The sequence below is a fragment of the Arachis ipaensis genome, chromosome B07 (assembly GCF_000816755.2).
Source record: "Arachis ipaensis cultivar K30076 chromosome B07, Araip1.1, whole genome shotgun sequence".
In the NCBI taxonomy this organism is placed as follows: Eukaryota; Viridiplantae; Streptophyta; class Magnoliopsida; order Fabales; family Fabaceae; genus Arachis; species Arachis ipaensis.
Window position 1 is genome coordinate 106,366,118 of NC_029791.2, and position 9,836 is coordinate 106,375,953.

At 37.4% G+C, this 9,836-nt stretch overlaps 1 long non-coding RNA gene across 1 annotated transcript; it reads left to right on the plus strand.

Annotated features, from left to right (window-relative positions):
• On the plus strand, window positions 294-1,496 carry LOC107608390. The gene is made up of 2 exons (XR_001612844.2): window positions 294-530; window positions 1,238-1,496. It is a non-coding gene; the product is annotated as an uncharacterized LOC107608390 (long non-coding RNA).

The window sequence follows — 9,836 nt, forward strand, 5'->3', positions numbered from 1 at the left end:
AAAAGTAACTACTAAATTAGCAACAAATTCTTTTCTGTTGATTTTTAGTCTTATATCATTTTTGGTCATATAAATTTCAGTTTTTGTAGAATTGATTTTATATTAAATAAAGAAAATAAGTGCAAAAAAGTACATTAAACTAATAAGAGTTAACTTAATATGAGGAATTTAGTATAATAAGAGTTAACTTAATAAAAGTCAACTTCATCTATACGTTGACTTGTTCTATTTATGTATTCCAATTACAGTAAAACAGGACTTTTTTGTAGCAAATGGAGCTGGCTTTCTTTCACAATTACTTCAGTGCCATATGTTCCTAATTTGCAATAAACAAGCTTTCCCTTCACCTTATTTGGATCTAAGGAACCTCCAAAGCAGTATCTATATCTATGCATTAATTAAAATCTTCTTTGTCTATATGTTGACTTATTTTGTTTATGTATTTCAATTACAGTAAGACAGAATTTTTTTTCTTCTCCTTGGCTTCCGCAACATTCCTAAAAGACTAAAGCCTTTTCTTCACAGCACAGGTTAGCTTAACTTCTCTTCTTCCTTTTGATGTTCCTTTTTATTTTTATGTTGTCATGAAACTAAGGTTGGGTTTGGAACCGATTGTGTGCTATTATGAGTGACTTTTGGCTTTCTTCTGCACTTTTTGTGTTAAAGGAAAAGAAGGAACATTGTGCTTTGAATACTAACATGTGAATTAGTTATTCTAGTTTGGGTTTTATATTTGTTTTACCATTTTCGTCACTCCCACCATCCTTCAAATGTTGATATGGTAATTCATTTCAAACTCTCTTTATTTTTCTTTTATATTAGGTCTTATTCTTGTGATACTTCATCTAGAGTTTGAAATGTGTTGTGAATCTGCATCAGCATACAAGACAAAAAAGAATACATAAGTATTATTACTTTATATATTATGACCATGAAAGAAAAGAAAACTGTAGTTAAGTTTACGGTTTAATAACGAATTTTGTGTTTTGAGTTTTTATCTTTCCAAATACTAATTTAGAGTAATTCTTAGCTTAAAGGATATCTAAACTTTTAAAAGAATTATAAAATTTTACAAGAAAAATTTTTAAATACTTGTTTAAACTTTCAAAAGTTTTTAATTTTTAGTATATATGTAATGTATATATGTTTTAATGATATATTTTTTTTCTAAGTTGAAAAAAGATAAATGTAAGTGTTTATGTCTAATGTGACTTTGCTTTGCATGTTAATGAAGCAGGTGCTGAGCTTTCATATGGTAAAGTAGTTGAAACAAAAGTTTTCGAGCATTGAGAAGGAAGAATAGCAATACCAGAAACAATCAATCCTGGCAGAGTCTGAATTGTATTGCTTTCATGTCTGTGGAACAATTCTGTTAATAGTTTCTACTTAGTGTTAGTGTGTATATCACTGTATAAAACTGAGATTGAGACAAGTGTATTCACTCAACTATATTGATATGTTAGTTGGTTACTTTAATCACAACTTATCTTAATTGTTGATTATCATTTTTCATTTTTAGATTTATTTTGTAATTATCATCATTTGAGATGTGATTATGCTTTAAAAAAATTAAATCTCATAAAACAAAATAGGCTATGATCACGGTGAAATCCGTGACCATAGATAAAGCTATGGTCACGGTTTTAAGGTGGGGTAACCATAGAGGCTATGGTCACGGTTTTTTACCGTAACCATATATAAGGCTATGGTCATGATTTTAAAGAGGGGTGACTATAGAGACTATGGTCACGGTTTTCAGGAGGGGTGACTATAGAGGCTAAACCGTGACCATAGATAAGGCTATGGTTACGGTGAAAAAACGTGGCCTAAAGTGTCAGAATTTGAAAATTGTAACCGTGACCATAGAAACCGTGACCATGGATAAAAAAATCGTAACCATAAACTTATGGCCACGAGAGAATAGGCCACGGTAAAAAACCGTGACCATAGGTCCAAAACTGTGACCATAAATTTATGATCACCTTTTTTACTAGCTATGGTCACAGTTTTTTACCGTGACCATAGGCCTTTTTTTTGTAGTGGTGGTAACGAAAAGACAATAGTGGTTGGTAAAGAGTGGTACCAAAAGATCGAGGGTCTAAAGGAGGCGATTGATGAGCGGATAATTTATACGCCTTTTGGCATTGTTTTTACATAGTTTTTAATATGATTTAGTTAGTTTTTACTATGTTTTTATTAGTTTTTATGCAAAATTTACATTTCTGGACTTTACTACGAGTTTGTGTATTTTTTTTTATGATTTCGGGTATTTTCTGGCTGAATTGAGGGACCTGAGCAAGAATCTGATTCAGATGCTGAAAAAGGACTGTAGATGCTGAAAAAGGACTGTAGATGCTGTTGGATTCTGACCTCCCTGCACTCAAAGTGGATTTTTTGGAGCTACAGAAACCCAATTGGCGTGCTCTCAACTACGTTGGAAAGTAGACATCCAGGGCTTTCCAGCAATATATAATAGTCTATACTTTGTCTGATTTTTTATGATGCAAACTGGCATTTAAACGCCAACTTCCTGTCCTATTCTGAAGTTAAACACCAGAAACAAGTTACAAACCAGAGTTAAATGCCACAAACAGGCTGCAACCTGGCGTTTAACTCCAAGAGAAGTCTCTAAACGTGTAAAGCTCAATGCTCAGCCCAAACACACACCAAGTGGGCCCCGGAAGTGGATTTCTGCACTATCTGCATCATTTACTCATTTCTGTTAACCCTAGCTACTAGTTTAGTATAAAAACTACTTTTAGAGATTTATTTTACGTCTTTGGACCACTTTTACGTCTTGGTCATTCTGGTTCCCCCTCTGGGGCCGAAGCCAATGAACACCATTATCACTTATGTATTTTCAACGGTGGAGTTTCTACACCCCATAGATTAAGGTGTGGAGCTCTGTTGTTCTTCATGAATTAATGCCAAGTACTATTGTTTTTCTATTCAATTCAAGCCTATTTCTTCTTTAAGATATTCATTTGCATACAAGAACATGATGAATGTGATGATTATGTGACACTCATCACCATTCTCACCTATGAACGCGTGCCTGACAACCACTTCCGTTCTACATGCAAACAAGCTTGAATGTGTATCTCTTGGGTTTCTAATCTAAGATTAAAGCCTTCGTGGTATAGACTAGAATTATTGGCGGCCATTCTTGAGATCCAGAAAGTCTAAACCTTGTCTGTGGTATTCTGAGTAGGATCTGAGATGGGATGACTGTGACGAGCTTCAAACTCGCGAGTGTTGGGCGTAGTGACAGACGCAAAAGGATTAATGGATCCTATTCCAACATGAGTGAGAACCGACAGATGATTAGCCGTGCGGTGACAGTGCATTTGGACCATTTTCACTGAGAGGACGGGAGGTAGCCATTGACAACGATGATACCCAACATGCAGCTTGCCATGGAAAGGAGTATGAATGATTGAATGAAGGCAGTAGGAAAGCAGAGATTCAGAAGGAGCAAAGCATCTCCATACGCTTATCTGAAATTCTCACCAATGAATTACATAAGTATCTCTATCTTATTTTATATTTTATTTATATTTTAATTATCAAACCTCATAACCATTTGAATCTGCCTGACTGAGATTTACAAGATGACCATAGCTTGCTTCAAGCCGACAATCTCCGTAGGATCGACCCTTACTCACGTAAGGTTTATTACTTGGCGACCCAGTGCACTTGCTGGTTAGTTGTGCGGAGTTGTAAAAAAGAGTTGAGATTACAATCGTGCGTACCAAGTTTTTGGCGCCGTTGAGATCACAATTTCGTGCACCAAGTTTTTGGCGCCGTTGCCGGGGATCACAATTTCGTGCACCAAGTTTTTGGCACCGTTGTCGGGGATTGTTCGAGTTTGGACAACTGACGGTTTATTTTGTTGCTTAGATTAGGAAAAATTTATCTTTTTGTTTAGAGTCACTAAAATTGCGTCTTCTATTATTATTTTTGGTTGAAACTTTTTTTTAGAATCCTTATTTTCTTTTTTCAATTTTTTTTCGAAAAATTTTAAACTAATAATTGAGTTTTTCTGTTTGAGTTTAGTTTCATATTTTAAGTTTGGTGTCAATTGCATGATTTTATTTTTCTTTTATTTTTTTTGAATCATTAGTGCTCAGAATATAAAAATTTTTAAGTTTGGCGTCCTTTGTGTTTCTGTTTTCTTAAAAATTTTTCAAAAGTTGTTCTTAGCGTTCATCGTGATATTCAAAGTTTTCCTGTTTGTTTTCTTTATTTTGATCTAAAAATTTAAGTTTGGTGTTATTTTTACTGTTTTTCTCTTTCTTCATTAAATTCAAAAATATCTTTTCTCTTTATTTTAATTAATTTTCAAATTTTCCTTTAAAAATTCAGATTTTTATTTTAAAAACTTTCTATTCTATCTTATCTTAGTTTTGAAATTTCAAAATTCAAAATCTTTTTCAAAAATCATATCCAAAGTTTTTCAAATCTTCTTAATTAAGTAATTATTTTAGTTTTCAAATCTATTTTTCTCTTAGTTTTCGAAATTTATATTTTAATTTCTAATTATTTTATTTTATCTTATTATTTTTATTTAATTTTAATTATTCGGTTTGTTTTTAATTAAATAAGATAAAAATAAAAATATATTTTAATTTGCAATTCACATCAATTTCCTTTTCTCCATCATGGACCAAAGTGGAAATGAACAGTCCAGAAGGACTCTGGAGTCATATGCTAACTCCATTACTGCTGCATATGGGAGTAGCATCTGTATACCTCCCATCAAAGCAAGCAGTTTTGAGCTAAATCCTCAGCTCATTGTCATGGTGCAGCAAAATTGCCAGTATTCTGGTCTTCCACAGGAAGAACCTACTGAGTTTCTGGTGCAGTTCTTGCAAATTGCTAACACAGTGCATGACAAGGAGGTAGATCAGGATGTATACAGGTTGTTACTGTTTTCGTTTGCTGTAAAAGATCAAGCTAAGAGGTGGTTAAATAACCAACCCACAGCAAGCATAAAAACATGGAAACAGTTATCACACAAATTCCTGAATCAATATTTCCCTCCAAAAAGGATGACACAGCTAAGGATAGACATCCAAGGCTTTAAACAAGAGGATGATGAATCCCTTTATAACGCCTGGGAGAGGTACAGAGGGATGCTAAGGAAATGCCCCTCTGAAATATTTTCAGAGTGGGTGCAGTTAGACATCTTCTACTACGGGCTTACAGAAAAAGCTCAGGTATCTCTAGACCACTCAGCTGGTGGATCTATACACATGAGAAAGACTGTTGAAGAGGCTCAAGAGCTTATTGATATAGTTGCTAGAAATCAGCATCTGTACATAAGTAATGAGTCTTCAATGAAAGAAGAAGCTAAGGAAGTGTCAACTGACTTTAGTCCTTAGGAACAAGTTGCTGAACTCAATAAGCAATTATCTTCTATAACAAGACAGTTAGCAAAATTCAAGGAGATGCTACAAGAGACCAGAATTGCTAACAAGGATATGGAATCACAATTGAATCAGAAAAAATAGAAGTTATCAAAATAGATAACAGAGGAGTTCCAAGCAGTTCAATTAAGAAGTGGAAAAACGCTAAACACTTCAACTCAAAGCAGCAGAAAGCCAAGAAAAGAATATCTGACAGAGGAGGAGCAACCTGCTACCCAAAATCCCTCTAAGGACAGTAAGAGCCCAAAGAGAAATAGGCATGGCGATCAAACGCCAGAAATAGGTGAAAAACTGGCGTTAGACTCCAAATCCACGTCCAGTTCTGGCGTTCGAACGCTAGAAAAGGGTAGGAATCTGGCGTTAAACGCCCAATCCATGTCCAGTTCTGGCATTCAAACGCCAGTGAGGGATCAGACACCTGCAAGTGCTAATACTAACTCCCTCAAGAAGGCTTCTCAACCTGCCTCTGTAGGAAATCAACCTACAATAACTAAGGTTGAAGAATATAAAGCCAAAATACCTTATCCTTAGAAACTCCGACAAGCAGAACAAGATAAACAATTTGCTCGCTTTGCAGACTATCTCAGGACTCTTGAAATAAAGATTCCGTTTGCAGAGGCACTTGAGCAAATACCCTCTTATGCTAAGTTCATGAAAGAGATCTTAAGTCATAAGAAGGATTGGAGAGAAACAGAAAAAGTTTTTCTCACTGAAGAGTGCAGTGCAGTCATCCTAACAAGCTTATCAGAGAAGCTTAAGGATCCCGGAAGCTTTATGATACCATGCACATTAGAGGGTACTTGTACCAAGACAGCCCTATGCGACCTTAGGGCAAGTATCAATCTAATCCCTGCATCTACTATCAGAAAGCTCGGCTTGGCTGAAGAGGTCAAACCTACCCAGATATGTCTTCAACTTGTTGATGGCACCATTAAATATCCATCAGGCATAATTGAGGACATGATTGTCAAGGTTGGGCCATTTTCCTTTCCCGCTGACTTTGTAGTGCTGGAAATGGAGGAGCACAAAAGTGCAACTCTCATTCTAGGAAGACCCTTCCTAGCAACTGGACGAACCCTCATTGATGTCTAAAAAGGGGAGGTGACCTTAAGAGTCAATGAGGACGAGTTCAAGCTGAATGCCGTTGAGGCAATGAAGCATCTAGACACATCAAAAGACTACATGCGTGTTGATATTATTGACTTCCTGGTAGAGGAGATCAACATGACTAAGAGTCTCAAATCAGAGTTAGAAGATATCTTCAAAGATGTCCAGCCTGATCTGGAGGAATCAGAGGAAATAAAAGAGCCTTTGAAATTTCCTCAGGAAGAGGAGAAACCTCCTAAACCTGAGCTCAAACCACTACCATCATCCCTGAAATACGCATTTCTGGGAGAAGGTGACACTTTTCCGGTGATCATAAACTCTGCTTTAAATCTACAGGAAGAGAAAGCACTACTTCAAGTGCTAAGGACACACAAGGCAGCCCTTGGGTGGTCCATAAGTGATCTTAAGGGCATCAGCTCAGCAAGATGCATGCACAAGATCCTATTGGAGGACGATGCTAAGCCAGTGGTTCAACCACAGAGGCGGCTAAATCCTGCCATGAAGGAGGTGGTGCAAAAAGAGGTTACCAAGTTACTGGAGGCTGAGATTATTTATCCCATTTCTGATAGCCCCTGGGTGAGCCCTGTCCAAGTTGTCCCCAAGAAGGGAGGCATGACAGTGGTTCATAATGAAAAAAATGAACTGGTTCCTACAAGAACAGTTACAGGTTGGCGTATGTGTATTGATTACAGAAGGCTCAATACAGCCACCAGGAAGGATCACTTTCCTTTACCATTCATAGACCAGATGCTAGAAAGACTAGCAGATCATGAATACTACTGCTTTTTGGATGGCTATTCAGGTTATAACCAAATTGCAGTAGATCCTCAGGACCAAGAGAAAACAACATTTACATGCCCTTCTAGAGTGTTTGCTTACAGAATGATGTCTTTTGGTTTGTGCATGCACCTGCAACCTTTCAAAGGTGCATGCTCTTTATCTTCTCTGATATGGTAGAGAAATTTCTGGAAGTCTTCATGGATGACTTCTCAGTATTTGGAGATTCATTCAGCTCCTGCCTTGACCATTTAGCACTTGTTCTGAAAAGATGCCAAGAGACTAACTTAGTTTTAAACTGGAAAAAATGTCACTTTACGGTGACTGAAGGAATTGTCCTTGGGCATAAAATTTCAAACAAGGGAATAGAGGTAGATCAAGCTAAAGTTGAAGTAATTGAAAAATTACCACCACCTGCCAATGTTAAGGCAATCAGAAGCTTTCTGGGGCATGCAGGATTCTATAGGCAGTTTATAAAGGATTTTTCAAAAATTACAAAACCTCTGAGCAATCTGCTAGCTGCTGACACGCCATTTGTGTTTGACACAGAGTGTCTGTAGGCGTTTGAAACTCTAAAAGCTAAGCTGGTCACAGCACCAGTTATTTCTGCACCAGACTGGACATTACCATTCGAACTAATGTGTGATGCCAGTGACCATGCCATTGGTGCAGTACTGGGATAGAGGCATAACAAGCTTCTGTATGTCATTTATTATGCTACCCGTGTTTTAAATGATGCCCAGAAAAATTACACAACCACAGAAAAAGAATTGCTTGTAGTGGTTTATGCCATTGACAAGTTTAGATCATACTTAGTAGGATCAAAAGTGATTGTGTACACTGACCATCTGCTCTTAAATATCTACTCATGAAGCAGGATTCAAAACCCAGGCTCATAAGATGGGTGTTGCTTCTGCAAGAGTTTGATATAGAAATAAGAGACAGAAAAGGGACAGAGAACCAAGTGGCTGATCATCTATCCCGGATAGAACCAGTAGAAGGGGCATCCTTTCCCTCTATTGAGATCTCTGAAACCTTTCCGGATGAGCAATTGTTTGCCATTCAGGAAACACCATGGTTTGCAGACATTGCAAAATATAAAGCTGCAAGATTCATACCCAAGGAGTACAGCAGGCAACAAAAGAAAAAATTAATTACTGATGTAAAGTTCTACATGTGGAACCATATCTCTATAAGAGATGTGCAGATGGAATAATCTGTAGGTGTGTGCCTAGAGAAGAAGCACAGAAGATCCTATGGCATTATCATGGATCACAATATGGAGGACATTTCGGAGGTGAGCGAACAGCCACAAAAGTCCTCCAATGTGGCTTCTACTAGCCCACTCTCTATAAAGACTCTCGAGAGTTTGTGCGTAACTGTGACAGCTGCTAGAGAGCTGGTAATCTGCCTCATAGTTACGCCATGCCTCAGCATGGGATCTTAGAGATTGAGTTGTTTGACGTATGGGGTATTGACTTCATGGGGCCTTTCCCACCATCATACTCAAACACTTATATTCTGGTGGCAGTCGACTATGTATCCAAATGGGTAGAGGCCATTGCAACATCCACCAATGATACTAAGACAGTGTTGAGGTTCCTCCAGAAACATATTTTCAGCAGGTTTGGTGTCCCTAGAGCACTAATCAGTGATGGGGGCACTCACTTCTGCAATAAACAGCTTTACTCTGCTATGGTCCGATATGGAATTAGCCACAAGGTGGCAACTCCATATCATCCACAGACAAATGGGCAAGCTGAAGTCTCTAATAGAGAACTAAAAAGAATCCTGGAACGGACTGTAAGTACCCGTAGAAAGGATTGGGCAAGAAGCTGGGATGACGCTCTGTGGGCATACAGAACAGCATTCAAGACTCCTATAGGGACCTCTCCATACCAGCTTGTGTATGGTAAGGCCTGTCATCTGTCTGTGGAACTGGAGCATAAGGCCTACTGGGCAATCAGATTCCTAAACTTTGATGCCAAATTAGCTGGAGAAAAAAGATTGCTCCAGCTGAATGAGCTAGAGGAATTCAGACTCACTGCTTTCGAAAATGCCAAGCTTTACAAAGAGAAAGCAAAAAGGTGACATGACAGAAAACTGTCATCTAGAGTCTTTGAACCAGGACAGAAGGTTTTGCTGTTTAACTCTAGGCTCAGATTATTCCCCGGGAAATTGAAATCCCGGTGGAGGGGACCATATGTGATTACAAGTGTGTCACCATATGGCTATGTGGAGCTTCAAGACATTGATTCTAATAAGAAGTTCATTGTTAATGGACAGAGAATCAAGCATTATCTTGAAGGCAATGTTGAGCAAGAATGCTCAAAGCTAAGGCTAGATTAAAAGCTCAGTAAGGTCCAGCTAAAGACAATAAAGAAGCGCTTATTGGGATGCAACCCAATTTTTTTACTTATCTATGTTAATTTTTTGTTTTTGATTTTTATTTTATGTTTTCTTTAGGATGATGATCATGTGGAGTCACCAAAATCAAAGCAAAATAAAAAACAGCATTAAAAA